Genomic DNA, 14,632 nt, shown 5'->3' on the forward strand with positions numbered 1-14,632 from the left:
ACCAAAAGCCAGAAAAATCACAATGTGAATGAAAAGACAATCAATAGAAGCCAATACCAAGATTAATCAGGTATTGGAACTATTTGACAAGGATTTTAAAGTAGCTATTATAAAAATGATTTAACAAGGAATTACAAATGAACTTGAAACAAATGAAGAAATAGAAATTCTCACCAAATATAAGATATAAAATAAGAACCAAATGGAAAGATAGAACTGAAAAATATAAGCAAAATTTAAAACTCAGGCAGAAAAGATCAATGGCAGGATGAATTTGACAGAGGAGAAGTGACCTTGAAGATAAACAATAGAAATTACCCAATCTGAACAACAGAGAGAAAATACACTGAAGAAAAAAGGTGAATAGAGTCTCAGGGGCCTATATGGCAATAACAAAGATTTAAGATTCATATTATTAGACTGCCAGAAGTAGAGGAGAAAGAGAGTAGTGATGAAAAAGCATTTGAAGAAATAATGGTTGAAACCTTCCCAAATTTGGCAAGAGACGCAAACCTACAGATTTAAGAAGCTGAGAAAACCACAATAGGAGAAACCAAAAGAAAGCCATGCCAATACATCATAATTAAGCTTTTGAAAACTGAAAACAAAGAAAAAAACTTGAAATCAACTAGAGAAAAATAACACATTATGTATAGGAGAACACTGATTAGAATAACAGTGAATTTCTCATCTGAAATCAGAGACTAAAGGACATGGCACATTTTTCAAGCACTGAAAGAAAAAAGCTGTCAATTGAGAATTGTATATTGGGCAAAATTATCCTTCAGGAATGAAAAGGAAATAAAGACATTCTCAGATGAAAGAAAAGTAAAACAATTTGTTGCTAGTAGATCTACCCTTCAAGAAGGGCTAAAGGAAGTTCTCCAAACAAAAATAAAATAATAACAGACAAAGGCTTCAGGAAGCAAAAAAAAGAACCACAGAATGGGTTAACATGGAGTGAATGTCTTTCTCCTCATGAGCTTTTTAAACCATATTTGATGATTTAAGCAAAAATAATAACATCTGATACGGAGTTCAGTGTATATAGAGGAAACACTTAGGACAATTATGTTTTAAAAGTCAGAAGGATATGGGCTTCCCTGGTGGCGCAGTGGTTGAGAGTCCACCTGCCGATGCAGGGGACGTGGGTTCATGCCCCGGTCCGGAAAGATCCCACATGCCGCGGAGCGGCTAGGCCGGCGAGCCATGGCCGCTGAGCCTGCGCGTCCGGAGCCTGTGCTCCGCAACGGGAGAGGCCACAACAGTGAGAGGCCCGCGTACCACAAAAAAAAAAAAAAAAAAAAAAAAAAAAAAGTCAGAAGGATAAAGGGACCTAAAGTGAAATAAGTTTTCTCCACTTCAATCAAAGTGGTAAAACATTGCTATCAGTAGACTGTGGTAAGTTACACCTGCACATTGTAATACCTAGAGCAACCACTAAGAAAACCACACAAGAGACATACTCAAAAATAATGTAAATAAATAAAAATGGAATTCTAAAAAATGCTTATGTACCCAAAGGAAGGCAAGAAGAAAGAAACAGAAGAATAAGAATCAGAGGGAACAAATAGAAAACAAATAATAAAATGGGAGACATAAACACAAACATATCTCATTAATTACTTTAAGTTTAAATGGTCCAAATATACCAGAGATTGGCAGAGTGAATAGAAAACACAACCCAACTATATGCTGTCTACAAGAAATTCACTTCAGGGACTTCCTTGGTGGTCCAGTGGTTAAGACTCTGCGCTTCCACAGCAGGGGGCACAGGTTCGATCCCTGGTCAGGGAACTAAGATCTGCCTGCCATGCAGCATAGCCAAAAAAAAAAAAAAGAAAGAAAGAAAGACAGGAAAAAGATAAGCAATGCAAACATACATTTTTTAAAAAGTAGACTTAAAAAAAAAAAGTAGACTTGAGCGCAAATAAACTTAGAGACAAAGAGAAACTTTGCATAATGATAAAAGAATCAGTCCACCAAGAAGACATAGCAATCCTAAATGTGTATGCACTAAAGAAAATAGCTTCAGGATACATGAAGCAAAAACTGATGGGGTTGAAAGGAGAAATAGGTAAATCCACAATTATAATTGAGGACTTCAGCAATTAATAGAAGTAGTAGAGAGAAATTCAGCAATGATAAAGAAGAACTGAACACCACCACTGATCAACAGAATCTAATTGATACTTATAAAACGTTCAACCCAACAATAACAGAATATACATTCTTTTCAAGTGCCCATGGAACATATTTACCAAGATGGACCATTACCTGAGCCATAAAACAAATCTCAACAAATTTAGAAGAATTTGTTGCATATAGCATGTACATATATCATATGGTCTTGACCATATGGAATCAAACTAGAAATCAATAAAAAGAGACAACAGGAAAACCTCTAAAACACTTATTTAAAAACATGCTTCTCAGTCATCTATGGGTCAAGATGGAAGTCAAAAGGAAATTTTTACAAATACATAGAATTGAAAGAAAAGAGAAAATACAACATCAAAATATGTGCAGTGCACTAAAGCAGTGCTGAGAGGGATAGTCACAGCACTAGATGCTTACATTAGAGAAGAGGAAAGTTCTCAAATCAATAATCAAAGTTCCTACCCCAAGAAACTAGAAAAAGAAGAGCAAAAATAAATCCAAAGCAAGCAGAAGGAAGGAAATAATAAAAATAAGAGCAAAACTCAATAAAATTGAAAACAAAAATGATAAAATCAATGAAATAAAAAGATAGATCTTTGAAAAGATCGATAAAATTGAAAAACCTCTAGAAAGACTGAGAAAGATAAAAAGAGAGACGATACAAATCACCAATATCGGGAATAAGACGGGATTATCTCTACAGATCCTGTAACTATTAAAAGGATTATAAGATAATATCAATACTATGAACAACTGTAGGCTCATAAACTCAACAACTTAGAAGAAATGCACTGAATACTCCAAAACCACAAACTACCCAACTCATCTAAACAGTCCTATAACCATCAAAGAGATTGGATTTGTTATTTTTAGCCCTCAAAACGGAAATCTCCAGGCCCAGATGTTTTCCCTGAAGAATTCCACCAAATGTTTTAAAGAGAAATTAGCACCAATTTTATAAAATCTCTTCCAGATAAGAGAACACTTCCTAACTCATTTTATGAGGCCAGTTTTACCTTGCTATCAAAACCAGAAAAAAAGGACAAAAAGGAAAAGAAAAATACAGATTGCTACCTCTCTTGAACTTATCCACAGAAATTCAACAAAACATTAGCAAATCAAATATTGCAATGTTTATAAAGAATTATACACCACAGTTGGGGCTTCCCTGGTGGCACAGTGGTTAAGAATCCTCCTGCCAATGCAGGGGACACGGGTTCAAGCCCTGGTCCAGGAAGATCTCACATGCTGCAGAGCAACTAAGCCCGTGCTCTGCAACAAGAGAAGCCACCGCAATGAGAAGCCTGCACACCGCAATGAACGGTAGCCCCCGCTCACCTCAACTAGAGAAAAGCCTGCGCACAGCAACGAAGACCCAACGCAGCCAAAAATAAAATAAATAAATTTATTTTTTAAAAAGAATTATACACCACAACCAAGTGAGATTTATTCCAGGTATGAAAGAAAGGCTGGTTCAATGTTCAAAAATCAACCAATGTCAGCCACCATATCAAGAAAAATTATATAATCATATCAATTGATGGGGAAAAACAAAAAAAACCCAAAACAGGATTTGACAAACTCTAACAGCCAGATTTCTGGTTCCTGGAGATGATGGAGTGGACATGCTTCTCTCTATTTCTACCACCAAGTACAGCTAAAAACCTGGATATTGTATATAAACAAGACTCTAGAAGACTCTGAAAGGTGGATAAAAGACAGCAGACTGGCTAGTGTCTCAAGACTCAAGGAATGACATAGTGGTGAGTTCCCTGGCTTTTCTTTTGCGTAATAGATCCAAGACAAGGTGATGGAGAAACCAGCAACCCCAAAACACTAAGTAGTGCAGACAAGAAAAGACCCAGGAAACCCTTTTCTCCCAAAGGGTCAGGCGAGAGGCGGCCTAATAAGAGAGCAAGAAGGTGAATGTCGGGAATGATAAACTTGCTATGTGTACCTGTGTTAAGGAAAATCTAAAATCCTCCTACCTTTCTCCTTTACTTTCATGCAGAACACCACTTCTGATAACTTTTTTTTTTGCCTGTGTGGCTTGCAGGATCGTAGCTCCCCGACCAGAGATTGAACCCGGGCCCTTGGCAGTGAAAGCGCAGAGTCCTAACCACTGGACCGCCAGGGAATTCCCACTTCTGATAATTCTGGTCACCAAATATGTGGAGGTTTTTCCCCCACCAAGCAATTCTCTGTGACACCATCTGGGTGTCTTACGACTTAATTCTGACACACACATCTACCTGGAGATCACATCAGATCCCACGGGTTAAGGGCTGAGTCCCATAAGACTGCCCCCACAACTTCAGATGCCAATCGAAAGTAGTAGGTCCCCAGGTTACCCACCACTTCTGTCTGACTCAGCTACACATGAGAGATTTCCATGACCTCTTCCCCCTTGGATTCACTAAAGAGGCTCACAGAACTGAGGGAAACACTCACGTTTATCAGTTTATCAAACGATATGATAAAGGATACAGAGGAACAGCCAGATGAAGAGACACACAGGGCGAGGTCTGGGAGGGTCCTGAGCACAGGAGTTTCATCCCAATGGAGTTGGGCTGCATCACCCTCCTGGTATGTGGATGGTTCACCCACCTGAAAGCTCCCAGAACTCCATGCTATTGGGATTTTATGGAGGCTTCCTCACGTAGGCATGATTGATCATTAACTCCATTACCAGCCCTCTCCCCTCTCTGGAGGATGGAGGTTGGGGCTGAAAATGCCAAGCTCCTAATCATGGTTTGGTCTTTCTGGTGACCATCCAGGAGCCCACCCAGAGCCACCTCATTAGAAATTCCAAAGGATTTAGGAGCTCCGTGTCAGGAACCAGGGTGAAAGACCAAATATTAGAAGAAAAGATTCTCCTGTGCTCTTATCACTTAAGAAATTACAAGGGGACTTCCCTGGTGGCGCAGTGGTTAAGAATCCACCTGCCAATGCAGGGGACACGGGTTCAAGCCCTGGTCCAGGAAGATCCCACATGCCGTGGAGCAACTAAGCCCGTGCACTGCAACTACTGAGCCTGCACTCTAGAGCCCGCGAGCCACAACTACTGAGCCCGTGTGCCACAACTACTGAAGCCCGTGTGCCTACAGCCCGTGCTCCGCAACAAGAGAAGCCACCGCAATGAGAAGCCCGTGCACTGCAATGAACAGTAGCCCCCGCTCACCTCAACTAGAGAAAAGCCCGCACACAGCAACAAAGACCCAACGCAGCCAAAAATGAATTAATTAATTTTAAAAAAAACTTCAAAAACAAAAAAAAATTACAAGGGTTTTGGGAGCTCTGTGCCAGAAACTGGGGGTAAAGACCAAATGTATATTTCTTATTATAAATCACAATATCACAGTAACAAAGACAGAGAAGCTACTTACATTTCTGGCCATGCGTGATCTGTCTAAATATTTCATCCAGGGAAAAATAAATCAAAGAGATTATTTTCAGTATAAAAGGGATTCAAAATTTATATGGCTTAACCATGGAGATATGCATTAGCCTATGTGCCTGTAGGCCACAGGCACATAGTAATATTACTAATAAGATTTATACATTAGAAAGTTTTTTAAATGTAAAAGACAATTGTCTTTTTTTGTTAATTTACTAATAATGGAAATCTGCCTTTGAAAAGAAACTCTGAATATATCTTAGAGTAGGGGCTGGCAAACTGTGGCCTGTGACCAAATACGGGCCACTGTCTCTTTTTGTAAATAAAATTGTTTGGGTTTTTTTGCCATGCTGCATGGCATATGGGATCTTAGTTCCCCATCCAGGGATCGAACCCATGCCCCCTGCAATGGAAGCACAGAGTCTTAACCACTGGACCGCCAGAGAAGTCCCATCTTTTTGTAAATAAAGTTTTATTGGAAAACACACAAATGGCATTTCTATATACTAATTGTAATCAAAGGTAAAAACACAATACCATATACAATTGCTCCAAAAAAAATTAAATACTTAGGTATATAGTTAACAAAACATGTACAAGGTCTGTATGCTAAAAATTACAAAATACTGATGACGGAAATCAGAGGAGCTCTAAATAACTGGAAAGATACATTGTGTTATGGATTGGAAGACTCAACGTGGTAAGAAATGTCAGTTCCCCCCAAACAGATCTATAGGTTAATGCAATTACTATGAAAATGTCATCGATATAGACAAGCTTTTTCTAAAATTCATATGGAAAAGCAAAGGCTAAAATAGCTAAAACAATTTTGGAAAAAGAAAAAAAAGCAGGAGGAACCACTCCACCTGATATTAAGGCTTACTATAGAGCTACAGGGATCAAGAGTGTGGTACTGGCAGAGGCAAATAGATCAATGGAACAGAATGGAGAGTCCAGACATAGACCCACACAAATACGCCCAATTGACTTTTGTCAAGGAAGTGAAAGCAATTCAACAGAAGGACAGCCTGGTCAACAAATGGTGCTGGAGCAAGTGGATATCAATGGGAAAAAACCTGGAACCTCACACCTTACACAAAATTAACTTGAAATGGATCACGGACTTAAATGTAAAACATAAAACTTTAAAACTTTTAAAAGAAAACATAGGAGAAAATCTTCAGGACATCAGCCTAGACAAAGAGTTCTTATACATGACACCAAAAACAATCCATAAAAGGGAAATGTAACTAACTGGGTTTCATTAAAATTAAAAATTTTCACCTTGGGAGGGACTCTGTTAAGAGAATGAAAACACAAGCTACATACTGGGAGAAAATAATTGCAAGATGTGTATCTGACAAAGGACTTGTATCTAAAATATGTAAAGAACACTCAAAACTCAACAGTGAAAACCAAAAAAATCCAATTAGAAAATGGGCAGAAGGCATGAAGAGACATTTTACCAAAGAGGATATACAGATGGCAAATACTGATGTTGGACATCATTAACCATCAGGGAAATGAAAATGAAAACCACAGTGACATATACCTACACAACTATCAAAATGGCTAAAATAAAAAATAGTTACAACACTAAACACTGGAGAGGATGCAGAGATCACCTACACATTGCTGGAGAGAATTTCAAATGGTACAGCTACTTTGGAAAATAATTTGAGTTTGGCAGTTTCTTATAAAACTAAACATGTGGGCTTCCCTGGTGGCGCAGTGGTTTAGAATCCACCTGCCAATGCAGGGGACATGGGTTCGATCCCTGGGCCAGGAAGATCCCACATGCCATGGAGCAACTAAGCCCATGCGCCACAACTACTGAGCCTGCGCTCTAGAGCCCGAGAGCCACAACTACTGAGTCTGCGTGTCACAACTACTGAAGCCCACACGCCTAAAACCCATGCTCCACAACAAGAGAAGCCACCACAATGAGAAGCCCATGCACCACAATGAACAGTAGCCCCCGCTTGCTGCAACTAGAGAAAGCCCGAGCACAGCAGCAAGGACCCAATGCAGCCAAAGATAAATAAATAAATTTATTTTAAAAAATTAAAAAAATAAAACTAAACCTGCAACTACTATATGACCCAGCATTGCACTCCTGGGCATTTATCCCAGAGAAATGAAAACTTATGTTCACTCCAAAACCTGTATATGAAATGGTCTTAACAGCTTTATTCATAAAACTGGAATTATCCGAGATATCCTTCAGTGAATGAATGGTTAAACAAACGGTGGTAACATCCATATGATGGAATATACTTAGCAATTAAAAGGAATAAACTGGGACTTCCTTGGTGGTCCAGTGGGTAAGACTACATGCTCCCAATGCTGGGGGCCCAGTTCCATCCCTGGTCTGGGAAATAGATCCCGCATGCATACTGCAACTAAGTGTTCACATGCCGCAACTGAGAAGTCTTCATGCCGCAACTGAGAAGTCCTCATTCCACAACTGAGAAGTCTGCATGCCACAGCTAAGAAGTCCAAATGACACAACTAAAGATCCTGCATGCTGCAACTAAAGATCCCGCATGCTGCAACTAAGACCTGGTGCAACCTAAATAAATAAATAAATAAATATTATAAAATAGATAAATAAATAAAAGGAATAAACTATTGACACACGGAACAACTTAGTTGGATCTCAAAGGAATTGTAATGAGTGAAAAAAGCCAATCTCAAAAGGTTTAATATTGTTTGGTTCTATTTATGTAACATTCTTGCAATAACACAATTATAGAAATGGAGAAGAGATTAGTGGTTGCCAAGGGGACAGGGAGGTGGGTGGGGGACTATAAAGGCACAGCACAGGGCTCTTTGTGCTGATGGAACTGTTCTGTGTCTGTGTAGTGGTTACATGAATCTACACATGTGATAGAACTGCACAGCACTACACATACACACACACACACACACACACACACACACACACACGGCATGTAAAGCTTATGAAATATGAATGTCAGTGGATTGTACCAATGTCAATTTCCTCATTTTGATATTGTACTATAGTTATGGGAAAGCTGGGTAAAAGATACATGCAACCCCTTTGTACATTTTTTTTTGTGCAGGAACCCCTTTGTACTTCTTTTTGTGCAAGGTCATGTGAATTATTATTTCAAAATTAAAAGTTAAAAGAAAACCTGTGCATGGAGAGGGGAACTGTACTCAATGGACAGAGTTGCAGGCTGTGGAGCTTGCCCTGGACTCATGGACAGTAGCCTGGTATCAAGGCCACTGGATGACCAGCCTCCATGGGAACAAACATTATGGCAGCAGATCACACAAGACCCACAGCTCTGTTTGTGACCCATGTGGTGGATGCCTATGGAATGGGACCCTTTCGGGATTTGCAGCAATGGATCAACAAGCTGGTTAGCCCCACACTGCCCAGGTAAGGACCATGGGTGCCTGGACACAGTCCTGCACAGGGTACAGTAACTCTGCTATAGTTCAGGACTGGGCCCCAGAGCAAGACCTGGTGATTTCAGAACACAAAGCCAAAGAAGTCTGGCCAATGTGCTGAGACTGCCAGTTACACAGTTGGGTGGCAAGGAGAGCTTCAGGGCACTGGACCTGGCCCATCTTGACAATAGACCCTCCAGGCCCCTTCCCTCCTGTCGCATGAGGTTGGCTGGGCACCAACTGCAGTAGGCACGTTTTTAGGGCATGGCACTGCTACCCCTGTCTGTACAGCAGGAGGGGACATGCTATCCAAGGACTCCTAGATGGGTGGTGCTACATTTTGGATTCCCCAAATACACCCGGTCACCACCAAATGTTGCCACCTTTTAGCAAACATCACTGGGTAGGGGGCCATACACTGAACATTTCAGGGATGAATGCCATTAAAAAATAACATGGACTTATGAAAGAAAAAACTAAAAATAAAAGATAAGTGGTAGGGGCTTCCCTGGTGGCATAGTGGTTGAGAATCTGCCTGCTAATGCAGGGGACACGGGTTCGAGCCCTGGTCTGGGAAGATCCCACATGCCATGGAGCAACTAGGCCTGTGAGCCACAACTATTGAGCCTGCACATCTGGAGCCTGTGCTCTGCAATAAGAGAGGCTGTGATAGTGAGAGACCCACGCACTGCGATGAAGAGTGGCCCCCACTTGCCACAACTAGAGAAAGCCCTTGCACAGAAACGAAGACCCAACACAGCCAAAAATAAATAAATAAACAAATGTGGGGTTTAAAAAAAAAAAAAAGATAAGTGGTATTTACAGTAGCCAGGACATGGAAGCAAGTTAAATGCCCGCCGATGAAGGAATGGATAAAGAAAATGTGGTACATATACATACAGAGTGATGTCAGAAAGAGAGAAACAAATACTGTATGCTAACACATATACATGGAATCTAAAAGAGAAAATGGTTCTGATGAACCTAAGGGCAGGACAGGAATAAACATGCAGATGTAGAGAACGGACTTGAGGACACGGGGAGGGGGAAGGATAAGCTGGGACGAAGTGAGAGAGTGGCATGGACATATATACACTACCAAATGTAAAATAGATAGCTAGTGGGAAGCAGCCACATAGCACAGGGAGATCAGCTCGGTGCTTTGTGACCGCCTAGAGGGGTGGGATATGGAGGGTGGGAGGGAGACGCAAGAGGGAGGAGATACGGGGATATAGGTATATGTATAGCTGATTCACTTTGTTATAAAGCAGAAACTAACAGACCATTGTAAAGCAATTATACTCCAATAAAGATGTTAAAAAATATATATTGAGAAAATGACTATCATACCCATAGTAATCTACAGATTCAATGCAATCTCTATCAAACTACAAATGGATTTTTTTCAAAGAACTAGAACAGAAAATTTTACAATTTGTATGGAAACACAAAAAAACCCTGAATAGCCAAAGCAATTTTGAGAAAGAAAAATAGAGCTGGAGGAGTCAGGCTTGCTGACTTCAGACTATACTACAAAGCTACAGTAATCAAGACAGTATGGTATTGGCACAAAAACAGAAATATAGACGAATGGAACAGGATAGAAAACCCAGATATAAACCCACACACCTATGGTCACCTAATCTATGACAAAGGAGGTAGGAATACACAATGGAGAAAAGACAGCCTCTTCAATAAGTGGTGCTGGGAAAACTGGACAGCTACATGTAAAACAATGAAATTAGAAAACTCCCTAACACCTTACACAAAAATAAACTCAAAATGGATTAAAGACCTGAATGTAAGGCCAGACACTGTAAAACTCTTAGAGGAAAACATAGGCAGAACACAGCTTGATGTAAAATGCAGCAAGGTCTTTTTTGACCCACTGCCTAGAGTAATGAAAATAAAAACAAAAATAAACAAATGGGACCTAATCAAACTTAAAAGCTTTTGCCCAGCAAAGGAAACCATAAATAGGACAAAAGGACAGCCCTCAGAATGGGAGAAAATATTCGCAAACAAAGCAACGTACAAAGGATTAATCTCCAAAATATTCAAAACAGCTCATGCAGCTAAATACCAAAAAAACCAACAAACAACCCAATCAAAAAATGGGCAGAAGACCTAAACAGACATTTCTCCAAAGAAACTTACAGATAGTCAAAAAACACATGAAAAGGTGCTCAACATCACTAAGTATTAGAGATATGCAAATCAAAACTACAATGAAGTATCATCTCACACAAGTCAAAATGGCTATCATTAAAAAAATCTACAAACAATAATGCTGGAGAGGGTGTGGAGAAAAGGAAACCCTTTTGCCCTGTTGGTGGGAATGTAAATTGATACGGACACTACAGAGAACAGTCTGGAGGTTCCTTAAAAAACTAAAAAATAGAACTAACATATGACCCAGCAATCCCACTACTGGGCATATACCCAGAGAAAATCCATAATTTAAAAAATACATGCACCCCAATGTTAATTGCAGCACTATTTACAATAGCCAGGACATGGAAGCAACCTAAGTGTCCATCAACAGAGGAATGGATAAAGAAGATGTCGTACATATATACAACGGAATATTACTCAGCCATAAAAGGAGCAAATTGGGTCATTTGTAGAGATGTGGATGGACCTAGAGATTGTCATACAGAGTGAAGTAAGTCTGAAGGAGAAAAACAAATATCCTATATTAACACATATATGTGGAATTGAGAAAAATGGTATAGATGATCTTATTTGCAAAGCAGAAATAGAGACACAGATGTAGAGAACAAATGTATGGACACCAAGAGGGTGGGATGAACTGAGAGATTGGGATTGACAATATATACACTACTGATACTATGTATAAAATAGGTAACTAATGAGAACCTACTGTATAGCTCAGGGAACCCTACTCAATGCTCTGTGGTGACCTAAATGGGAAGGAAATCCAAAAGAGAGGGGATATATGTATACATATAGCTGATTCACTTTGCTGTACAGTAGAACCTAACACAACATTGTAAAGCAACTATACTCCAAAAAAAAGTAATTAAAAAAAAATAAAAAGGACTTCCCTGGTGGCACGGTGGTTAAGAATCCACCTGCCGATGCAGGGAACATGGGTTCAAGCCCTGGTCCGGGAAAATCCCACATGCTGCGGAGCAACTGAGCCCATGCGCCATGACTACTGAGCCTGCTCTCTAGAGCCCGTGAGCCACAACTGCTGAGCCCACATGCCACAACTACTGATACCCGTATGCCTGTGCTCCACAAGAAGAGAAGCCAGTGCAATAAGAAGCCCATGCACCGCAACAAAGAGTAGCCCCCGACTAGCCACAACTAGAGAAAGCCCAAGTGCAGACGAAGACCCAAAACAGCCAAATAAATAAATAAATTATATTATATTAAAAAATTTTTTTAAATAAATAAATAAAATGGCACGATTTGAGCATCAAAAAAATCACAATGCTACAAATAATCAGTACTGGAGAGGGTGTGGATAAAAGGGAACCCTCCTATACAGTTGGTAGGAATGTAAATTGGTGCCACTATGGAAAACAGTACAGAGGTTCCTTAAAAAACTAAAAATAGAACTACCCTATGATCCAGCAATCCCACTCCTGGCCATATATCTGGAAAAGATGAAAACTCTAATTCAAAAAAATATATGTACCCCAATGCTTATATCAGCACTATTTACAATAGCCAAGACATGGAAGCAACCCAAGGGCCCATCAACAGACTATTGGCTTAAGAGATGTAGTATTTATATACAATGGAATACTACTCAGGCTCAGAAAATGAAATACTGCAACAGCAACATGGATGGACCTAGAGAATATCATACTAAGTGAAGTAAGTCAGACAGAGAAAGACAAATATCATATGATATCACTTGTAGGTGGAATCTAAAAAATAATACAAACGAATCTATTTACAAAACAGAAACATGGCTTCCCTGTTTCTGACTACTGCGCCTGTGCTCTAGAGCCCGCGAGCCACAACTACTGAAGCCTGCTCGCCTAGAGCCCGTGCTCCACAACAAGAGAAGCCACCGCAATGAGAAGCCCGTACATCGCAACAAAGAGTAGCCCCCGCTCGCCTCAAGTAGAGAAAGCCCGCACTCAGCAACAAAGATCCAATGCAGCCAAAAATAAATAAATTAAAAAAAAACAGAAACAGACTCACAGACATAGAAAACAAACTTATAATTACCACAGGGGAAAGGGGGGCGGGAAGAGGGATAAATTAGGAGTATGGGACTAATAGATACACACTACTATATATAAAATAGATAAGTAACGAGGATTTACTGTATAGCACAGGGAACTATATTCAATATCTTGTAATAACCTATAATGGAAAATAATCTGAAAAAACTGTAACTGAGTCACTTTGCTGTACATGAAACTAACACAATATTGTAAACCATCTACAGTAAAAAACATTTTTTAATCACAATGGATACACATTAAATACCTAAAAGTCCATGAATTCCTAATGATATTAAACAATGAAGGTCTCTAGGAAACCAGTTCTCTGAAAATTAATAAATGATAAAAAAGTATCCTTTTGTTTTTTAACATTAACTCTTTTTTAAACTGAATTATAGTTAATTTACAATATTGTGTTAGTTTCAAGTGTATGGCAAAGCGATTCATTTACACACACATGTGTATGTGTATATATATATATATTATATACATAATTTTTCAGATTCTTTTCCATTATAGGTTATTATAAGATATTGAGTATGGTTCGCTGTGCTACACAGTAGGTCCTTGTTGTTTACCTATTTTATATATAGTAGTATGCATACATTAATCCCAAACTCCTAATTTATCTCTCCCTCCCCCCAACCCTGCTATCCCCTTTGGTAACCATAAGTTTGTTTTCTATGTCTGTGAGTCTACTTCTGTTTGTAAATCCTGACTTTTTTTCATGAAACATATTTCAGGGTGAAAATAGTAGCTGGTAAGGAAAAGGTCTCCTTTATAAAATAATCCCAGCTAACGAATGCAGAATGATTGCTAGAATTAGACCACTACTTTCCAACCACTACTGAAATAATGAATTTAGACAATTATCTTCAGTGGCTGCTAAAATCAACAGGAGAAAGGCTAGTAGGAAATGCCACAATGGAGGGATCAGGCTGAGATCACCTGCAAACACAAATCAATCCCAGCATCAGTTAAAAAGATAAAATCACACATGATGAAATGCAAAAGAAAGTGCATAACACTGCATGAAATGATTCTTTCCCTTAAAAAATAATTAAATTGAATCTACTCAAGCCTCTAGCTCTAAATGCCAGTGAACAGGAAACATGGGGAGGGGAAAACACAATAAAAACCCCCTTAAAGAAGCAATCATCAGGACTTGCCTGGTGGCGCAGTGGTTGAGAGTCCACCTGCCAACGCAGGGGACACGGGTTCGAGCCCTGGTCCAGGAAGATCTCACATGCAGCGGAGCAACTAAGCCCGTGCGCCACAACTACTGAGCCTGCACTCTAGAGCCCGTGAGCCACAACTACTGAAGCCCGCAAACCTAGAGCCCGTGCTCTGCAACTAGAGAAGCCACCGCAATGAGAAGCCCACGCACCACAACAAAGAGCAGCCCCCGCTCGCCGCAACTGGAGAAAGTCCACCCACAGCAACGAAA

General features: G+C 39.7%; 1 protein-coding gene across 1 annotated transcript in view; it reads right to left on the bottom strand.

Moving 5' to 3' along the window:
* The window catches only part of USP11 (ubiquitin specific peptidase 11), an 80,428-nt gene that overhangs the window by 20,981 nt on the left and 44,815 nt on the right, over window positions 1-14,632 (bottom strand). Inside the window, exon 21 of the mRNA XM_089904968.1 lies at window positions 1-8,129. This exon is cut by the window's left edge and continues 20,981 nt beyond it. The gene's annotated coding sequence lies outside the window, so the exon portion shown is untranslated. The remainder of the gene's footprint in view (window positions 8,130-14,632) is intronic.

This window comes from Delphinapterus leucas, chromosome X (genome assembly GCF_059928025.1).
Source record: "Delphinapterus leucas isolate spDelLeu-1000000601 "Yukka" chromosome X, BTC_Dleu_Yukka2, whole genome shotgun sequence".
NCBI classification, from domain to species: domain Eukaryota; kingdom Metazoa; phylum Chordata; class Mammalia; order Artiodactyla; family Monodontidae; genus Delphinapterus; species Delphinapterus leucas.